The sequence below is a fragment of the Ambystoma mexicanum genome, chromosome 2p (assembly GCF_040938575.1).
Source record: "Ambystoma mexicanum isolate Mex_15411 chromosome 2p, UKY_AmexF1_1, whole genome shotgun sequence".
Taxonomy (NCBI): domain Eukaryota; kingdom Metazoa; phylum Chordata; class Amphibia; order Caudata; family Ambystomatidae; genus Ambystoma; species Ambystoma mexicanum.
Window position 1 is genome coordinate 976,912,491 of NC_090923.1, and position 21,797 is coordinate 976,934,287.

At 43.9% G+C, this 21,797-nt stretch overlaps 1 protein-coding gene across 5 annotated transcripts in view; it reads left to right on the top strand.

The window, feature by feature from the left end:
• Positions 1-21,797, top strand: part of PC (pyruvate carboxylase) — a 2,561,538-nt gene that overhangs the window by 974,294 nt on the left and 1,565,447 nt on the right. The window lies entirely within an intron of this gene.

Sequence of the window (21,797 nt, forward strand, 5' to 3'; positions counted from 1 at the left end):
CAGGAGCTCTGTTGCGCAGAGGGAAAGGAAGGAGACCAGATGAGGGGGTCGTCCTTCATGCCACCTAAAGGACTGCTCGTTCTCCCATGGCGCTGCAAGAGCACGAGAGTGTCAAAGGGGCAGAGAGTTCCCCGGGGAGAAAGCCGGCAGGTTTATGGCCAGCACGATACAGTAGGGGACTTCAAAGTGAGCCGGTGAGTTTCCTAGCTTGAGAAACCCAGTGTTACTGTAACAGTGAGTCTCATAAAGTGAACTGCTATTGTCAATGAGGCCCAAAGCTTTAACGGAGCGGTTGCATGTCTTGTTAAAGGAACAAGCATGTTTTCAAAAGTCTCTGAACGCTGTGAATCATTCCCTTTTGAACTAGTTAAGCTTGTTAAGTGGTTGCGAGTCTAAAATAAAGGGTGTTTTCTAAAGTCTTCAACAAAGCAATGAAAGTACTAAAAACTAATATATATTGAATACCAAACTAAAAGAGAAACATGGACATTTAAGCAAACCAGTAATGCATGCTGTTCAACAAATGAACTTAAGTGAATGCATATTTAAACCCGAACTAAAAGGGACATTTAACATTGTAGTAAACTAGTAAAATGCTGAATACTGACGGTGTTGCACAACAAACCTAAACCTTGAAGCTGAATCAAACCTTGAAGCTGAATCATATCTTGAAGTTGAATATAATTAAGCACCATAAAACTGCATTAAGCTTTGAAATGCAATTAAATAATACTGAATACGTGGTGCACAATGAAAAGAGCCCAAAGAACTTTAATGAGTGAATACAATGTGACAAGGCTATTTGGAAAAGGGTCTGTGACACGGAGTGGCAGAGCCACGAGGCAGCCAAGAAGAAACCAGAGGAGTAGACCCTAAACCCTGAAACAACAAAGTGAAGGTATCTTCGAGCACAGGGGCAAGCCCCAAGGAACAGGAGCCTTTGTGAGCCCGTCTTAGGGAAGGGAACCCTGAGACGTGGCAGGATTATATGTGTTGTCTTGGGATTGGAGTCTCAAGACCACCTTTATTTGGATTGTGTTTTGAAACCTGGGGAGGGGAAACCCAGGAGTGATCCTTAACTATATTGTTTTCAACTCGAGAAAGATAAACTAAGACTTTTCCATGAAACTTTTTTATGTTTGGGGAAGGGGAGCTGAGAAAGAGCTGTGCGCTGGAAGCTCAGAACTTTGAGTTAAGCACTTTTTATTTTGACTTTGACATCCCTACATGTTTGGTTGTTTTAGAGGGCAAGAATAGGTTCTGGACAAAGACGGACTATTAAGTTCAACTCTTTGACTCGATTTCCTTAGTTTTCGGTCAGGTAGGGAAATCCCACCTCAGAATAGGGCTAGTTAGGCCTTCAACCATCCTGACATTTAAGTTAATAAATATCTTTTGTTTAAACGTTGTCTGTGTTTTGCTTCTTGATGCCTTCACAATGCATGCTAATGGCAACATGTCCTTCGGCGGCGGGCCGACCCTGTTAACGTCACCACCGCCCTCATTGAGGGTACCCATGCCTCACTTCGCCCCTTAACTTGGGTGGCGGGCCGTAACGACAGGGATGGCAGGGCCATCGCCTCAAAGATACCTGTAACACTTCCTCCTGCGTTCTCATCAGGTCATAGATGGCCTTTCTTTCATCCCTATTGAGGGATGTGTTTTGACCATTTCTTTATGCCTACTCTCATGCCATGTGGCTAGTGTTTGTGGCGTTATCCCCCCCAATGTCCTACTTCATGGTGAAGCTAGTGATGACTTTTTTCTATACCTATTGCTGCAAAAATACCCTGAAAGTTCAATCTTCAAAAAGTGGTGTTCATTAGCTCTTTTACTTTTCACTTTCTAATTGTTTATACTTTCACATTTGCAAAACATACAGGGCCATGCATATTATACAGGAATCACTGCACATTAAGGTATACACAATTCTCTATTCCTTGTACGTAAAATGTTCAGCAGCATTTTTGCTCCATTAGCATTAATGCATACAATCTATTTTGTTTTCGCTGCTCCGTCGTGAAAACAATCTTTTTGGCTTCCATCTTAGTCCTCAATTATTGTGCTTGTATCGCTTGCCAAATAGCATAATCATTCTCCATCATTTTGCTTAGTGTTCCAATCCTTAAATTTAAATGTGCGATAATTTCACATCATTAAAGAAGAGTTTGGATCATTGTACTTTTGCTCTAAGATTTATAGCATAGAATGGTGGATTTGCATGGCCTAGAGCATTATTATGCATAGTTTACCCCTTAGCATAGTTTGTCACTTAATGTTGCTAAATTCTTTATGGTTCCTCCTTTCTTAATTCTCATCCATATGAGTATAATTGTTCTTTTATAACATGCTGAATACCAGGGACCAGTTGTCTTGCTTCCAAGACAGACGTGTTGCCCCGGAGCTATCCTCTTGACCCTATGGACAATATATGTATACTTATATGGATACATTTGTTTATATAGCGGTTTCTCACATTTAATTAAATAACGTGGTCTTAATGTCCTCCTACCATGTTTGTTGGCCTTGATGTACAATCTGCAAGAAAAAGGAGGACTGGATTGTTACTGGGTAGTGAAAGGCAGATGCGAAACCTGCAGGTCTGAAGTGCCTGCGATCCGAGTGCTGTTCTTGTATGGGTTTGGCATAGACACTTGCTAGTATATTATCCAAAGGATAACCCAAGATATGATAGCCTACAGAACGCTGCCTCTCATTAGTCGCTGATCGGAACCAGTTGTGATTGTGATATGGCCAAAATGAAGAGCTTTGTCATTGCTAGATTAATTTTCGGGTGGTAATTTTGTGGCCTGTGGTGGCTATTTGTGTTGTGATTTGCGTGGAGTTGGTAGATTTTAAAAGGCAGTCTGTTATTTTGGGAAAGAATGAAGTAGACAAACACTAGTGAGGGAAGAGAAAAACTGGTGCCATCTGGTGGGAAACGACACTCAGGTGTTTGGCGCTTTTCAGAGGAAATCATATCTCCTCACATTTTGGGCGACCACCTGGGCGTTCCAGACAGATGCTGCTAATGTTGGTGAAAGGTTTTTTTCATCTGTGAAGTCGAAGCACACACAGGAGTGGTGCCCTTCGCGTGAAGCGTTCTGCAGTGGCGAATGTCGTGCCGTTTTTTTCAATAAAGAAGTCCTAATTAATAGCATTGAGAAATTAATCTCCTAGTGTCATATGAGGTGATTTGTGCATTGTATTATCTATTTCTTGTGGGTTTCGTTTTTATACTATTTTAGATTTGTACTATATTCAAAAATGTATATGAATTTATAATAAAATGGGATTTGTAGTTTTATGAATATTCTAGTGGGTCAATTTTTCGGGACCATGCTATAGGTTTTGAATAAGAACTAGTCACTTTGAGTAATATACAATTTTCCTTTCTCTTCTTTTTGCATATATAGGCAAGGCAGAAAGTGCCATCTAGGAGAAAGATGTGGATGGTCTTTTAGAAGTTTGTGGCACAATTTGTTTGATTCAGGGTCTGTTGTGTGCCTGATCTGAGGGAGTCTGTTTTGCAGTAGTCTTTGTTGGCGAGTTGTGTGTGCATTCCTAGAATTTTTCTAAATTTAAAGGGGGGGTATGCGATCTTGGTGCTGGTGTTAGTTGAATAGCCAGGTTCTTCTGTGTGTATGAGTTTTAGTGGAGCGTTCCAGAGTTTGATTGCGAGGAGGCAGACAGAAGTTTTCTGGGTGCCGTTTCTGGTTTAAGCGTAACACATCTTTCAGAGCACTGTTGTAAAATGCCATGCCAACCAGTATGAACCTTCACTGTGTTGGGTCAGTCCAATGCCTGAACTGCGAACACATTCCAGCATATCACCAATTTACCATGCATGGTGTATAACCTGCTGTAAAGTGGCTCTGAACCATAATTTACCCAGTTGCAGATTGTATCCAATTCCCTCCTATTGCAAGAGCTCCTTGAGCATCGCTAGTAGGTCGTCTAGGACTGGCACCCACCCTCACTAATCACTCCACCAGTGGATCTCCATAAAAGTTATTTGGGAATATAACAAAGGCCATATTTATTTCAGATAAACATTTTCAAAATAAAACGCACCATCCTATAAAACTACAACCCTAGCTACAGAAAGTACAAAAAAGAATAATGCATAGCCCATCATAACAGACATTGTACAGCTATGTAATCAGTCTGACAACTGATGGGTGACTAAGCCTGATTCCAACTAACCCTTACCTAGAACACTCGGCCAGTGACTTCCTGGCCCCTTTTAAGGGGATGGGGAAGGGTACAGCTCTCGCAGCATCAGAATAACCGTTGGCATTTGAAGTTTTGCTTTTCTTCAGGAACACTATTGTTCACACTGCCGACTCTCGAGATTAGAGCTCGAAGGGTATGCAGGCAAGATGGTGATTTAAGTGGCTAAAACGCAATCCATAACGGGCACACTGAGCTGTCTTTCACCCTAAAACTTTTTCAAATTGGCTTCTTTTTCCACGGCTTCTTTTCCATTCACCCGCCATCTCTTGTATCCCAACGGTTAGAACTGAAAGCAAGGCAGCACAGTACATTGGAAAATCCACATCCTATGGTTGGGTTCATCACTGCATATCGTGACAACCGGGTATCATTGCTGTAAGCCGTTTCAGTAGTTTAGAGCGTGGAGTACTGGTGTCTAGTCAGCGAATCACTGCTTTCAGTCCAAGCCGGGGTGAATTAGACTTTCATCCTTCGCAATAACAAGGCATCATTTTATTGGTGAGGAGGTCAATATATGCCAAAGCATACATTCTGATTGTGGCTTGTGCTACGTAAGTGAGCAATAACGAGTCAATTTTCGGTCCAGTCCCGTCTGGTGTTAATTGGCTCTTCTCCCTTATCAAGCGTGTCATCCTTGTGCTATGGGGAGCTGAAAACAGGAAGTCCTACCTGGCTCTTCTCCCTTATCAAGCGTGTCATCCTTGTGCTATGGGGAGCTGAAAACAGGAAGTACTACCAGTCGCTTTCCATTGCAATGTTTGTGTGAGAGGGTTGGTGGCCCATGTTATTGTTTGTACAGATTATCCTCACATCTCCCACCTGTGTGAAATAAATACACCGTTGTCACTCGGGTGACCTTTTCTGAAGTGAGAGCAGTGAGTCACTCCCTGCTGCAGCCGGATTGGGAGCGCTGTGTGAGCAAGGCAGCTGGTGGGAGGCAGCATAATGACACGGTTCTGGCAAAGTCTTGCGCCGTCCACCTGGGCTTCCCTGGCGACCTGGCAGGTGAAATCCTGCTCATCGCATGTAGTATTGTGGGTGTGAGGTGTCTTGTGTCATGGAATATTATTCAGTTGCTAAGGAACAAGACGATGTGGTCCTGTTGGCTTATTGCGTTTTGCTTACTTGTTCTAGCCTATGAAGCAGTGTCTGTCGCATATGGCAATTCTTGGGTATGTCCTTCTGTCTCTACTCTTTGTGTGGACTTCCAATTAACTATCAAACGACTTTGGGGACACTGGAGTTCAAAACCGTGGAAAATAGTTTCATAGCCTTCAAATGACGTCACATTTCAATACTTTGAAAAGCCTTTCTCCAATTCGTTGCTCTGTGTTGTGAAGGCTGGGCATTTTCCTTTTTTTTTTTTTTCAAGCATCTACTTTACTGCCACCTCAAGCATACATTTCATCCGTTGTTTTCCCACCAAACCCATAGCGCCTGCTGAGTCTTTCATGCACCCTTCATTGAGGCACGGACAACCTTGGCCAGCGCTCCCAATCAAATCATAAGCGAGATGACACTCTAATGAAGCACCTGAAGGATGTCACCATAACCACATCAGCTGGATGCATAGTTGCCACCGGGCCTCCCACTAATCGCCCTGCAATAACATCTCCACCTCTAAGCTCCAACACTCGATATGCATACCACCTAAGCCACTCCCACGCAACAATTTAGTAATATTTGTTTATTGTAGATTTATAGGACACCACCAGTGAATTGCACCAATTTGGGGTGCTAGGAAAACCTTCTAATAGACATCAAACGGAATACTGCACCGCGAATCAACATATCATCTGTCCTGGCTAAAATATCCTAGCACCATGGGTAAGCAAGGCTCCTCCTGGCCATGCATGCCTCTGCTTTCCACACATAACTAGAAGCAGATCTCTGGGTAGGTCCGGTCTGCAGGCATAACTCAGCAGCAAAGAGATCTTGTATTTTCTCGCTCCACACTAACCTAACCCATTTCATTCTCTTTCAGATCCGTCAAAGTGCCTATAGACCATGCAAATGGCAGTGGGTTACGGTAGAAATCCCAATACCCTAGCATGGAACACTTGAAATATTCCAAATCTCGAAAACTCTAAACCTATAAGATCTCTGAATGTGAAAACATCCCCACCATTCCAAGGACTCATCAATGCTCTCACCCCATGGAGCATGCCCAAACCACTTTACACACTCTTTTCTCAAAACCTTTGAAGACTATTGATTCATTGCTTGCCTTCATGAATCTTAATGGAGTAACTGGTGGTCTCCCATTGCAGTAATAGATGGCAACTTCGTACACCATTGACTTGCACTAGTCGGGTAGTAGAGACAAACACAGCACAGAGAGTGTCCAAGTGTCTCCCAAGTATCGCACATCTTCATTTTCTATGCTCTCCCTTCCTGATTTGTTAAATTAGATGCGATTTCCTCTGATCACTCTAATGAAGAAATCCAAAGCTGCTGCTAGCTGCTCATTTGCCATGCTGGGATGGTCTGTGTTAAACCTGAAAAGAGAATACGGTGATTGAACACTTTCACACTTGTCTGTCACTTGAGTGACTCATCCAACTCGACCATACCCAGATTTGTATATGCTCCCCCTCATGGCCTACTAAGAGGAAACCTCTTTTCTTTCCACTTTTTAAGCCAGTGACCAGATTTAATTGACAGAAGCTGGTAGGTCTCAAAGATGAAACAATACTCTCTAAGGACCCTAAATCTAGTGGTCCAGGCACAGTTTTAGATTTCACAATCAAAGAGTCAATTTGCTAGGCCATGGTGCATGCGTGTTTATCATTCTTCCACTCAAGCTCACCCTAGTCGTCCAGAGCACTGCAGTTTTCACCTTCTCTATAGAAAAGTGAATGTAAATCCAATTTGATACAGCCATTAAACACACCTTTTCCATACGAGTACTTAAAAGGAGTCTCCCCGCTCCTAGATTCCTCAGGTGCGCCACACCCCAATACTTCACACTACCTATACTTGTTAAATCTCCTCTTGTGGATATTTGACTGCAAAATGTTGAAAGTACTGTAATCACACTCAACAGGTCTAAAGTGGAAGCTACCTACTCTTCCTATATGACCCACATCTGCTTCCCACTAAAAGATAGAATACAGATTAAAATCTTCTGTTTAACTTCCAAAAGTTACAGTCCACATGTTATGAGTATAGTCCACAAGTTAGACAACGTGTCTAACACAACTCCTAAAAAAAAAAAAACACACACTAGGCCCATCCCAACCTAATAACTATAGACCCATAACAGTCCCATTTCTTCTAAAAATATTAGACAAAGCTGCCCACAGACGAATTCAACTGTACCTTGAAACCAATTCAATCCTAGGAATGAGACCATCTGGGTTCCGCAAAGGACACGGAACGGAAACCGCCTTACTAGATCTGAAAAACCAAATCACCACCATCCTTGACAAGGGAAAGCCTGCCCTACTTCTGCTCCTAGATCTCTCAGCAGCGTTTGATCTAGTCGACCACAACACCCTCACCATCCACCTCACGCATGCAGCGCACTTCTCCAACCACGCAGCAACCTGAATCACTTCCTTCTTAGAAGGCAGAGCAATGAAAGTGTTCTCAAATATAGCCAACACAGAGCCCACTATCATACACTGTGGCAAACCCCAGGGATCCTGTACCACCCCTCGCTTTATAATCTATTTACAAAGCCTCTTTTTGATAAACTGGATGCACTTGGGGTCACATACACAAACTATGCGGATGACACACAGGTGCTCCTTCCCCTCACCGAGAGCTATCTCCAAGATGCAACAATCCTTCAACAAATTTACTCCACAATTCAAGTCTGGATGGCCACGAATGGCTTATGCCTTAACGGGGATAAAACTGAAATCCTCATCCTTCGTCAAAAATCCACTGTAGCCAAACTGGGTTCGACCTATCTAAACTTAAGCAAAGACAATGGTCATCCCAGTCCTGTCCTCAGTAAAATGCTCCGAGACCACATTGACGCTACACTATCCATGGACAAACAAGTCGGCGCCATTGTATCGGCCTCCGCTCTGAGTACCAAACTGATCAATGCCATAAAGCCATTTCTAACAAAAGACAACTGCCTCTCTATTGCTAGAGCCACAATAGGAGCAGAACTGGACTACTGCAATTCCCTCCTAGCTGGTACCTCAAAAAAAACTTAGCCAGATTCCAAACTACCCAGAACAACTCTGAGTAGCTCTCAATATTCCTAAAAGAGAACAGATCTCTGAAGTAAGAAAAACTGTACATTGGCTACCAGTAAAAGACCGAATCAACTTCAAGATTCTCTCCAGCACACACAAGTGCATCAATTTGACCGCACCTTCCTACCTTTCTGACACGCTGGCGAGAACACATTCTACAAGACCCACCATACTAGGTTACACCAACCAATTTACAGTGCCGCGGATCTCCAGGGCCAAGGCAGGAGGAATAGGATTCCCTTATCTTGCACCTAAGCTATGGCACACGCTCCCCACATCCCTTAGAGCTGAAACCTCTCTATGCCTTCCGCAAAAACCTAAAACCCCCCCTCTTCAACTAGCTGCCTGTTCATTGTCTTTACTCTGCTTACAGCTATGGTTTTTCTGCACTAATTGTAACATTGTAAATTGTAACAATTCACAACGCCCTTTCCTTCTGCTTCTGTATACGTGAATGTAACTAAGATATGAACATCTACTGTAACCAGCGCCACAATGCCCACTGGCTGCTGCGCGCTTAACAAATGCGAATAAATAAATAAATAAAAGATTGGGCAGCTATTCACCAGTATTGCACACAAATGCCTGCTTGTATACAATCCCACTCCACAATTCCTTGGTCGAGAAACCGGCTAATTTAGGAATTAAATCGATGCAAAGGTGGCCCCCTTACTTCATGCAGGGGAGGTCTACACAAGACACCAGATACACATTACCTGAGCCTAATTACCCAGTATAATCTGGCCTGCCTGTGACTATCGCTAGATACAATATGCGCATTCAGTCCCACAGCAGTCATATTAAGAATGTTTCTAGCAATTATAATCCTAAATAATAATAGAAGGCCACCTCCAAACAAGACTTTGCTGCTTATAGGCAAGTATATTAAAGCTCTTCTCAGTTCACATTTGCAAAACCAAATTCAATCAGTAGATGAGTGTTTCAAAACCTTTTTATTTTCTCAAATAACAAAAACAAGTTATGGACCCAGAGAAAAGTTGTATAGAAAAATGACATTTGCATACATTCGCTTCCCAGTGCAAATGTGGGATTATCGGTTTCTGATCTAAAGGCATACTATTTAAATCCAGTCTAAAACAATTGCATCAGAATGTAGCATTCTTGTATCTGAAAAACCATGCTATCAATTTAAAACGCATAGGATGTCCATCCTCTCGCCCAAGATAAAAAAAAAAAAGTTTTGTGATCCTCTAAAACAATGAAGTGCTTCTCTCCCACTTCACAAACTGGATCACTGTGTGTGGGAATCAGGACAGTAGCCGATGTGGAGTTTATGTAGACCTTTATTACACACTGGTTAAATGTAATGTCTTAACCACGGTGGTTGGACTCCAGGTTGTCCCACAGTTACTTCACTGTGAGTAAAAGGCACCAGGAGTTCCTCTCCCCTTGAAGTGTCTCATGTTCTCACGGACCCGGATAAGCCCACCAGTTGCTCTCACTCTCCTCTCCTACTCCCTGCAAAAAGCAACAACACTGCCCATTAGGCCAGTTCTCTTTATACCCGGTGCTTGGAGGGAAAGAGGGCCAATCAGGGACAACTCCCCCCCCCCCCCCCTTTCCGATTGGTGGGGACCCTAGGCACCCACCCTCTGAGTAGAGCTGCCCCCTCCCCTCCTCCTCCTTTCCCTTGGCTGCCTGGTCCCGGCTCCCCCTCCCTGTTGTCAGCCACTCCCTGGTCGCTATCCCACCTGGGTCGTGTCTGACACACGCCCTCTCCATAGGCCCCGCCCCCCCAACATGGTGTCTCCCTTGAGGCATGCTCCCCGGAGGCCCGTCCTGCTCGAGGCCCCATGCTGCTGCTAGGGGTCTCCCCTACTCGAGGTAAGGAGGGGGTTCTGGTTTGCCCCCCCTGTCTGGTTCCTGACCACGTGCATGGCGCTCCTCCGACGCCGAGCGGTCGGCACGAGCCAGGCTCTCGACTTCCCAAGCCCCGCTGCCGATGCACGCCGTGTTCCCGGGTTGCTCAGCCGCAGCGCTAGCGGCCCGGGTCCTCGTGGGCGCACGCAGCGCTGCGGCTGCAACGCCGGCACCGCCGCGGAACGCCGACAAGGCTTTCCCGTTGACAAAGACACCTCCCCGGCGCCCCCCATCAGCACGACTTCTGACAGCGTTTGCGCTGCACACGCCCGCGCCGCACACGCCCGCGGTACAGCGGGCTCCTCTGCCCGGGCCTCCCGCATTCCAGCAGTCACCCTGCTCACATCCTCACACTGTGCAATGTCGAGAGCAAGGAGAGGGTATCTTTATTTTGGAATGGCAATAGGATGGCTACCGCTTTCACCTACCCATTCACTTCTTTATGTCAATGTCTTTTAGAGATTACACACCATCAAACATTTCTTCAATACGCTCTGGTGCAGACTTTTCATATCACAACTAATGTAACTATATCTGTGAAATTACTTCGGCTACTATTTAACTTTCACCTTCACAATGCTACACTGTCAGCGCTGGGAAGTGTTCCCTATTGTATACAGCGTACACAGCATAGAAAAAGCATTTTAGCATTTATTTACATGCAATCTCCCTCAGTTTCAAGTACAATGAAAAAACGTAACCCTCACTAGCCAACTACAATATCCTACAATTGTCTTATGAATAAGAATGTCAACCCCTGCGCTGTATGCAGAAATGCTGTTTTCTTTATAGAGCCAAGTCTCACGTGGCCTTCATGTAGTGAAAGGCACAGTGCAGTGCAATTTTCCACTATAATATTAAGGAACCCCAATTCCTTTGCACCACAGGGGGATTTATCAGTTCTATTTGAGTTGTCATACTCATTGTGAACAGTTCATTAATGCTACGCAGCCAGCAGACATCTTCAAATATTCCCAGGGAATTCCCAGTCAGCAGGTCCTTCCTGGTCTTTTCCTCCCTTTTCCAGGAATGCAGGTCTGCCTCACGGTAAGCTGGTTCCAATTCCGTCATGGATAACACATTACCATCATCAGTAATATCTGTATTCAACACTCGTCAAATAGGAACAGGCAATGTTCTTTCCTGCTGCTTTTTCAGAGACCTAATCCCCTTCATTTATTTTTAAATGCCCAATATTCCCATGCTCCCGTCACAATAATGTCAGTTCTTCTATTGGCTCACCGGAGTGTCATTTCCATTGAATAGACCCCCCACATCTTCATTGGTTGATTTTAATTTGTCAAATGAAAATAGAGGTAATGCCAAATCTGCTCTTAATTTTCTTAAATGCACAATTGTTATATTCCATGATTAATGTTAGCAACCTGCCTCCTCAAGGAAATGCTGTACTGTAATCCTCTGGCCTAGATACATGTCTGTGTATGTGGAATGGCTGTATCAGACATTTAGTCGTAGTAATGAATGCGAATGATTTTATAATTAAAAACCATACCAAATGTGAATTGTCCCATGAAAGAGGAATTTATCTGCTTTACAACAAACTTTACAGCATGTTTGTAACTGGTGTGGTTGTAGGTTTAGAAGGGGAATACTTTTCTGTGTTTTAACATGTCAAACTGAAAGATATTATGCTTAATATTTAAAAGTAATGAGAAACGTAAATGCCCAGGCTTGTCCTCAGTTAATTATTAGCCAGGCATTGACACAGGGCCTCCATTATTTGAATATCCATTAGGCTGCATCTGGTCGGCATAATGTCCTTAATAGATATCAACGGTGATCTGCTAATTGCAAGTAGTTGTGATCGAAACTTGGCCCTAGGATCGCAGACCTGATGCGAAGTATGTTGGGTATTTTAGCTTGTATTTATAAGAATAAATTGTCCCTGAAGTCTCTTCCAAATGTGGGGTCTACTTATTAACTCGGAAGGACTGTTGATAGGGCTTTTTGTTATGCAAATGTAATTTGTTACTCAGATGTGAAAAATGGACCTTCCCACAAAGGGCAGGAATGTCTGACCGCTAGGCCTAAATGTACATCCTAAATTGTAGAAAGTTCAAATCTGCTAGTTCGTTTACTTAAATGAGGATTTATCATTGCCACATTGAAACCACTTAATTTCTCATAGTTTATACTGTTCTGTACTGTTTAAAGTGCATCACATTGCTAAGTCACTAATTGGACATTTATTTGGAGAACTACATTGTTCCAATTGCTTTATATAAAATATATTGTCACAGTATGGGGCTGAGACCAAAACAAGTGTTGCAGTGGAAAGGCCATACATATTTTGCCATTTTAATTCAACATTAATGTTTGCAACCTTTAATACATCCACCATTGTTAGTTGAATTAAAATGGCCTCTTATAAGTATATTATAAAGTTTAGAATCTGCATTCAGATAGTTTCTTCATATGCGGGCGAAAAATGCTTTTTTGGAAGAAAGTAGCAACATCCTATGAAATTGGAGGATAATTCAGTTGACCTCTCACTTTAAAGCATATTTCTGTAACACAGGCAGTGTTCTCCTGTTAGCTGGATTACATTTTTGAGACATTTGGACCTTGGTATTTTGAGTGTGCAGTCCCAGAATTGGTGGAGAATGAAGCAGTATCTGTTGAAATGTTAATGCTTCGTTGCATCTCCAATCACCTCAGTTTGGCGGCAGGCCCAGTTCTCCATAATACAGAGTGTTTTTACATCTGAGCTTTCAGCATTTCCTGCTAGTATATGTACATGTATGAACAAAATACGGCATTATTCCAGCGCCTCTTTACTTTAAATCATGTCGGTCTCCATTTGTGTTTGATTTACCTCTACGCTAGTGTCACATTTAGTTGTGTGTGCTGCAAGTCACAGGACATGATCTTGTCTATCGCCCTTCTGACATTTTTCTTTGGCTTCCTGTGCATGGCTCTGTAAGAGAAGTTGGGGAGGGGCGATGTGTGGGACAGACAGATGTGAATAAATTGCCTTGCCGATTGTTAAGGATTTCAAATGCACGGCACACTCCAGACCAGGACTCTTTCTACTGGCCGGGGATGCAGCGCAAAATTAAAACACTTTTATTTTATTTATTACGAATTCAGTTTTACAAGGCACCCAACCCGTCTCACACCCACCTTTACAAACACCCCGGGTCGCAATGGACCATGAACAAGGCCGGTGTGCAATACAGTATTTATTTTTAAATTCCAATTAAAATTACACAAATTTAATATAGGGCAGCAATCACCAGTGTGGTGATAATTGCACTGTAATTTGATAGAATACACTTAGTTTGACCTTACATAAGATATAGAATGCACAATTGAATAGAGGCAAGATTACGTTTTTGGAAGTTATTTTCTGATAGCACCACAGTTAATATTTTCCCCCCTTTTAAAAAAAAAAGTTTATTTTTCATAGAGTGTCACATCGGAGCAGAGCCGTGCCATAGACATCACACAAGTACATCAAATACAGTTGTGATATATATTTGCATATTTAACAGTAAACATAGCAGGTTATGGTGATATCGGGGTTGTAGTGTCTTCATTTGGTAGCAAATTACATAGTCGGAATGGGGTCCAAATGTCTTTAGGTCGACAGGTTGGTGGTACAGTTAATACAAATTGTTCCTCACTTTCATTCACCACTGACAGGTCTTTAAGGAAGTCAACTCGACTAGGTCTACCTGCGGATTTCTAGCATTTCAAGATACAGCATTTCGCAATAACACATGAAATGTTAAACAGTCACCTAGTGGTCTCTCCACCAGGCCAATGTCCCCGAAAAGGTATTTCAATGGAGATAGGGATGCAGGGATTGCCGTGATTTCCTCTAGGAGTTCTGCAACTTCCCCCCAAAATTCCATCACCAAAGGGCACGCCCCGTACATGTGGTATGCGTCTGCGTTCGGTGTATCACATTTTAGGCATTTTCCCGTGCAGCCACCTTCAAATTTGGCTAACTTAGCCGGGGTATAGTGGAGTTGATTCAAGATCTTAAATTGAATCAGTCGTAGCTCCGAGTTCATGGACACAGATCTAGTGAGTTGACCACATCGGAGCCACAAAGTTTAATTTATTTCGATGCCCAAGTCTTGTTCCCAAACCTCCTTAATGGTGGTGCATGAATTGGATTGCGACTGTACCACGGTGTATAACATTGACACCTTTCCTTTGTCCCCTGGTGGTTGTCATGGCCCTTATACATTCATGGGTTCAGGGCTCAAAGGAAATGCTGGCAATTTAGCAGCAAATGCGGCCTTCATTCGGTGGAATTGAAAACGTTTGAGTTGGCCATCTCCCGCTCTCCCAACAAAATCCCCAAGTTCACAGTATGTAGCCCCTGGAAACATATCGTGCATTTTGAAGTGTTTGTTCGGGTCCCATGACTCCTGTAAAGCCTGATCAAACGTGGGTGTGATATTGGGGAAGTTCCATAGCGGAATTTCCAGGTCGTATGGGGTTGCCAGTTCAATTCTCTTGTATAGTTTGGACCATGCATGTGTGGTGGTGCTTACTGGGTCAAATTCACAAGTGTCTTTATGTTTGGGGCCGAAGATAACTGATCGTTTGTCAATGGGGGAAGCAGCATGTTTCTCTAAAGGGATTTGTGTGGCTGTGTCATCAGGGTCAAACCAGTGTTTTGCGAAGTGTGCCTGAGACGCCAAGTAGTATAAATCGAAGTCGGGAGCAGAGATGCCGCCACCCGAGAATGATTCCACCATTTTGGCCTGCTTCAATCTGTCCGTTTTTCCGCCCCACACAAAAGAGGTGGCAAGTGTCTGAAGTCTTGCAAAAAAGGTTTTCCCAGACCAAACTGGGATGTTACCAAAGCAGTATAATAGTATGGGGAGGACCACCATTTTAAGAAGGGCCACTCGGCCGTAGAGGGAACTAGGGTGTTTAGCCCACAGCTGACAGTCAGATTCTGCAGCAATTCCCCATGGTTTTGCGTGTAAAGTGTATGTTTGTCTCTGGGTTGTAGGCCAAAGTTTCGAATGCAAAGGATCGAATTTCTTTTTTTTCTTCTTTTTTTTTTTTTTGTGGTAAACACCACTTTTTTTTTCCAAAACGGAAACCTAAAAAAATATATATTTAAAAAAAAAAAATTCAACCCTTTTGTTTTTAGGTCAAATTGACTCTCACCTTTGGCATTCGATCCTTTTGAATTCGGTACTTTAACTGGACACCTTTGTCCCTGCATACCATTATTCCCAGATAGCGAGCTTGTGTGGGGGCCCATTTAAACCTGCTTATAACAGATAAATCACCAGTACTAGGGGTCAATCGGAACAGTTCAGATTTTGAAACCTTAATCTTGTACCCAGAATAGTCAGAGAATGTATGTATGTCAGCCATGATAGGTTCCAAATTTTCTTGCCAATTACGGCTATATAACAGGGTGTCCGCATACAGGGATATTATCTGCGGGGGTCCTGTCATCCTGAGTCCTATATGGAAATGGCTCTTCCCTATGTATTCTGCCCTGGGTTCTATGTTAAGTGCAAACAAGATGGGGGAGAAGGGGCATCCCTGTCCGGTATCTCTGTTTAACGTGAATATAGGTGACCTGGGGGTGTTGGCGAGGACTCTTGCTGCTGGGGTCGTGTAAAGTAGACAAATGCTCTTAACAAAGTATTGGCCCAGCCCAAACCGCTCCAGGACCAGGAATAGATAGGACCAGGAGACCAAATCGAAAGCCTTTTCGGCGTCTAATGCTGTGATGGCTGCATTTGCCTTCGGGTCGATCTGCGCCATCACACCGAAGAGGCGTCTTAAGTTTAAGGCTGTAGATCGAGTGGGGATGAAGTCGGCCTGGTCAGGGTGGACCAGGTTGGGGCCAATATTTCCCCCTTTAACACTCCCTCAAACCCCTGTTAACTGAATTTTGTGTGGGTAGAAAGGAGTAGCAAGGAGTCGGGTATACTAGGCAACAAACAGAATGCAAATCCACCCCCCATCCCCCTCTAAATGAGAGGATAAATCGGATTGAAAACCTTTGAAATTGAGCAAAATAGCACTCAGAATTACTAAATACTTGTTTTACATGTGCAGTTGAATGAATGAGGTAGAAAGGAGTATAGCAGTATCGGAGATGTAAGAACACTAGCAAACTACAAGGCATGTATTAACGGATATACAGTTCAGGAAATCACACGTGGAGAAATTGCATTTGCTTATTTTCACTGGTTTAAATTGACAAAACAGCTTGAAAAATGAGTCAAACAAACATACAAAATCGGAATACGGTTTTGATGCTAAGGGACAAAGGCACCTCACGGGTATAATATGGAAATGAAAGGGTAACTCTGGAGGGAGGACAGTATGAGATTCTTAAGGGGAACGGAAACTCTGTTTTTAAACCGGAATAATTTCACGGTACAACTCGGTTTGAAAAGGAAATTACAAGTTTTACTGAGACTATATATTTTAGTGGCTAGAAAAGAGGAACGCTGCCTGTGAAAAGAGTTAAGCTGCAGTTTTAACCCCCTCACGCCGGGTGCCTCTTTATGGGGGAATTAATTAATGTATTCAAAATAGTACTAAGGACTTACACAAGGACTGAAATGAATTGAAAAGAATGGCGCTAACACTTGGAGATCACTACAGATTTTCCTAAGAACAAGGTACACAGAGGATTCTGACAATTTTAAGGATTTTGCTAGGGCAGTTATAGGATCTCTATGGGATTTGACTAAATACAAGATAACAAAGCAAGGGATGCAGTTTGTGGTTACTGGGGAAGGGAAATGAATGGGGTAACTTGGACAGCGGGCTAGTGTTTCTGGACAGCAAGGCAAGATCTGGTCACTGCACACAGCGGCAGGCTCTCCTTGAAGGGGACAACTGGGCCTAGTATGGTCACTGGATAGCGAGGTGCATCAGCTGGGCTCTCCTTGAATTATTGGGATTTTTGTGGGGTTTTTCTGGATCAATGGATCTGCCTGGATAGGGTCAGCTAACTCTGGCCTGGCAGTGGAATCTAGAACCTTGCAGGGTGAACCTTGAATGTCTGGATCTCTGGAGGCGCAGGATCTGGAAAAGTCAGCAGAGAGCCCACAGCTCCCTCTGCCTCCCCTTTATATAAGGAGCATGACATCAGAGGGTTCTACTATGTGGGCTGAACTAAGCTAGAAATGCCTCTAAATCGGATAGGCCAGCCTATGGAAGTCACCTCCTCCCTGTAAGCAGATTGGACTGAAGGAGGTGACTCATTTTTAGGGTGGTTGTTTTATGAGGTAACTTTGTTTCACCAAAGTTATTTTTGCTAAAATCAGTTATGGAACAAAACACACATATTTACAAACGCCATCATCGGGAAACTTATACAGGCAGACTACATATTTTACAAGACACATGCTGATCCAAATCTCAAGATGGTGCGATGCTGTTTAGTTAGTCTGGCAATCTTTCACCATTTCCATGGAAAATATTTCACCTAAAATTCTACTATTTTATATATATATACATATTATCACTGGTCATGTTCTCATTAATTTTCAAAGTTGTACCATGTATGTTTTCCCCAGAATTGACATTTTCCTGGCGTTTGCATCTCCAACATACTAGGAAAACCTACAATGTCTTATTTTAATGGCACACACATGACATTTAACAGTCTTAATTTGACATTAATATGTCTTTTTATTACTGAATTAAATGATATTTTCTGAATAGTCTCTGAAACCAAAAGGGCTGGCTTTATTTTCCAAATATGGGCATTCCTTCCAACCCCAAGCCAAATGTCAGGCACTGGTCAGTTCAGCCCAGTGTTGCCTTGGATTCGCCTTTGAAGTCCTTCAGTTTGAGTTGAGGGGAGGTGTCACCAGGAATTCACACCTATATGCAGTCCTTTGTCTCATGCTGGAGCAGTGCCGCTTTGTCTGATGAGGGTGCTAGATTCTCCCTCTTGGTCCAATCATAGTTTCCAGGGGGCTGGTCCACTTGGGGAAGGTGATTCTGTTCCCAGGGGAGGCAGCACCTTTTGTAGCTCTGGCATGCCAAACCTGTTCTGCTGGCCACAAAGCACTTTTATTTCTTTATTTTTCTTACCCCATTACATTTTTATGCAAGCACAAAACCTTAGTTTAACATTTCCCTTTTTTTAAAGGGCATTTTCTTGTTTGGCAAAAGCACCATTTTACACGTGGGCTAATATTCCTTGGATGTCACTTCACAAATGTGGTTTTTCCTAGCCTCTGTTTTATGAGCATTCCCATGGCCCTAGTCAATTTCTAATGCACCGAAATCTGTTCAATGCAAGGGTCCTTTGAAACTGACATAAACCAAGAGAGAGAGGGCTTCTTGTGAAGAGTTTGCCTGTGTTATTTTGTTGCAAGAAAATAAAGCGTTTGCCGTATGGCCTGGAGTGAAGTTCTCTGCTCTTTCAAAGATTTTGCCTGACACAACATGCCATTCAGTGAGGAATGCCCCCATTTGCTGGTGTACACCCAGAACCTGGATGAACATGGATGTGGCTTACTGGAACCAAACTGTGTAATGTTGAAAAGATGGAAAGGGCATCAGTGCGCAGTCACTTTACATGCAGAACATTTTCTTTTTCCAGTGGGAAGTTTAGAGCTGGCAGCATAGCAGCGCTGCCTTTGAATTCTTTTCTCTGGTGTACATGTAACGCTCACCTGATTCCCGCAGAGGCGCCGGTCTGGACTGGGTGAATGCCGTATCTTCAAAGGTGATGTGTAACACACGGTTGGCTCTTTGGGCTGGACCTCTGTGCACTGTATGTCTGACTCGAAGAGTAAGATGTCTGCAGATAGAAAATATGGGATTAATGAACTGGGGTTATTGGGTGCCTCTCTCCTCTTCCCTTTCTCTTCTCCTGTAGAACCCCAAAGGTTAACGCCCTCACCTTAGGTAAGTGAACGCCGAGCTCTCCATCTGCCTCGGGGCAGGGTGCCGTAACCAGTTTCTTCACTGGATAAGGGTGCAGGCCTCTTGACCTCAGAGGACTGCTGTCCGTCGTTAACTGCACGAACGGTAAGTTCTGGGCACTTCAAATGTCTTAAAAGTCTTTTGTAATGATATCTCTTGTTTTGCAGGGTTCCGGCGATGGCGGATGGCGGGCTGAAGAGAATTGAGGATCGAACCCTCGTGAGGAATAGAAGCGCCTGGAAGCACGTAAGTAAGCGCTTGTAGCCTGCTTCACGATGCGCACTAACTGTCCCTTTTATCTTGCAGGTACAAGTTCGGAGCTTTAGAGAAGCTGAAGGGTGCTGGAATACCCACTGGATTCGGCGTGGGAAGGAGTAATGGCACGTGAGTAATAAAGTTGCCCAATGTCTTTAAACGCACCTTCTTTTGTCTTTCAGATGCGGGATGCAGCGCCGAAGACCTCCGGAGCGTGCGAAGAGCTGGTAAGCCTTTGTCTTTCAGATGCGGAATGCAGTGCGAAGACCTCCGGAGCATGCGAAGAGTAGGTAAGCCTTTGTCTTTCAGATGCCGGAATGCAGTGCGAAGACCTCCGGAGCATGCGAAGAGTAGGTAAGCCTTTGTCTTTCAGATGCCGGAATGCAGCGCGAGGCGTTGGTGACAGCCGATGGACCAGGTAAGAGATGCGCTGCCACTGAAGACCGTAGTGCTAACCTGTTCTTTCTTTGTCTTTACAGGTGCTGCTGAAGACTGGATTCCAGGATGATAAGCCTTTGTTCCCTTAGGCCCAGGATCAGAAGCTGAAGACACGATGAGCGTTCTGCTGCAGAGAATGCAGAATAACGCAAAGCAAGATTCATCCATCGGGTGTGGTTTAAATAGCCTCCTGTAGTGCTTAGGTGTCTCCTTCCACAGCCTCGCCTAGGTAAGAAAAGAGTTCCTGCTTTCCAGAAGAGTTCCAGTGTTCTGAACCTAGGGAGTGGCTCCTGCCCCACCCAACAGGAAAATTAGTCCCAAACAGAAGAGGATCAGGGGCTCAACTGGCAGGTAAGTAAGCAGCATGGTCTGCTGCAGGTAAGTCCACCCAAGCATTATGAGCCCGGCGCTTCCAGCGCTGGGACTGGGCATCTTTATGAGCCTGGTGCCACTGGCGCCAGGACAGGGTCCAAAAGGTCCCAATTGGGACTGGCTGGCACTCGGAACCGGGGTTAAGGGTCTGCTTCCAAGGGAGTTGGGCAAGTCCTGATCTTTTGGAAGCAGAGATCATGACAGTACATGAAGAAAACACTGGGGGCCATTCTCGGGGTGTTCCATCTCGCCCCATATGTGCTTGGCAAAGACAATGCAGCCATTATTTTTGTAACTGCAAAACAGTTTTAATGCAAGGGAATAGCGCTCGGCAGAGCCAGCGCAGCCATTCTGCTTGTAACTGCTGGAATGCAGTTTGGTGATCTAGGGGAGTTCTGCTGGGCTGATAAATGTACCCCACACTATAAACTACAGACAAAAAATAAACTATTGCTGTGTGTTGGTCTGCAAATACGGGATTGGTGGTGTTGTTTGGGAGTAGGTTATCCTGAGGCCAAAGGACTGGAAAGTATAGAATGGTTAGGGTGGTGCTGCCTGCTGCTATTGGGGAGTGTTAGAGCTGAAGAGTGACACAGAAGTCATTGTTTGGTAGTATTGCGGTTTGTGACCAGGTCTGTGATCACTGTCTATAGTGATGTCAGAGTGTGGTGTAAGATGGAAGGGTGAGATTTTAGTGGGTGGTTTGTTAGGGGGGTAGCCATACAGGGTATCAGTAATAAGAGGGGGTAAACATGGACTAAAGGTTGGGATAGTATCGAGGGTACTTTGTGTGTGTGCTGGTGAAGTGGCTAGGCACCTTGTTTGATGTTTTTGGTGGTGGTAGTTTGTGGCGTGTCATCTGATTCATGTAAGATTCATTGGTAGATTAGTCGGTGGCGTAAGAGGGATTTGTGGGGTTTCTATACTTTGGAAGATTTGATTAGTGGGATGTCAGGCGGAGGATGAGGCCAGCAAGTCTAAATATCGGTGGTTCCGAACAGTGATCCTGTGGGAGTGCCAGTTGAACAACCAGGTCTTTTGCTGATTTTTGAAGATTAGGTGGTTTATCTCTGTATAGAGATATTGGGGTAGGGAAATCCAGAGTTTGGTTATTAAGAGAGAGAAAGTGGATCTACCTTTTTAGCTGAAGTTTACACCTTTACTAGTGTGATGTTGCTAGATCTTCTCAATGGCATGTGCAAGAATTTCCATCGGATTTCAAGCCCTTTCTTTAGTAGGAGCTGTAAGTGATGCCCAGGGTTTTGAAGTGGATGCTTTTTTTGATTGGGAGCTAGTGTAGTGTGTGGAGTGCTGTGGCAATATTTTTATGCCATTTCAGTTGAAGTAATAAACTGGCTGATGTATTTTGGACCCTTTTAGTCTAAGTAGATAATCCAGTGGTCAAAGGTAGAGGCTGTTAGTGTGATCAAGCCTTGATCGTATTGGAACAGAGGTCTGCATCCTGTGGCTCTCCAGATGTTTTGGACGAAGACACTC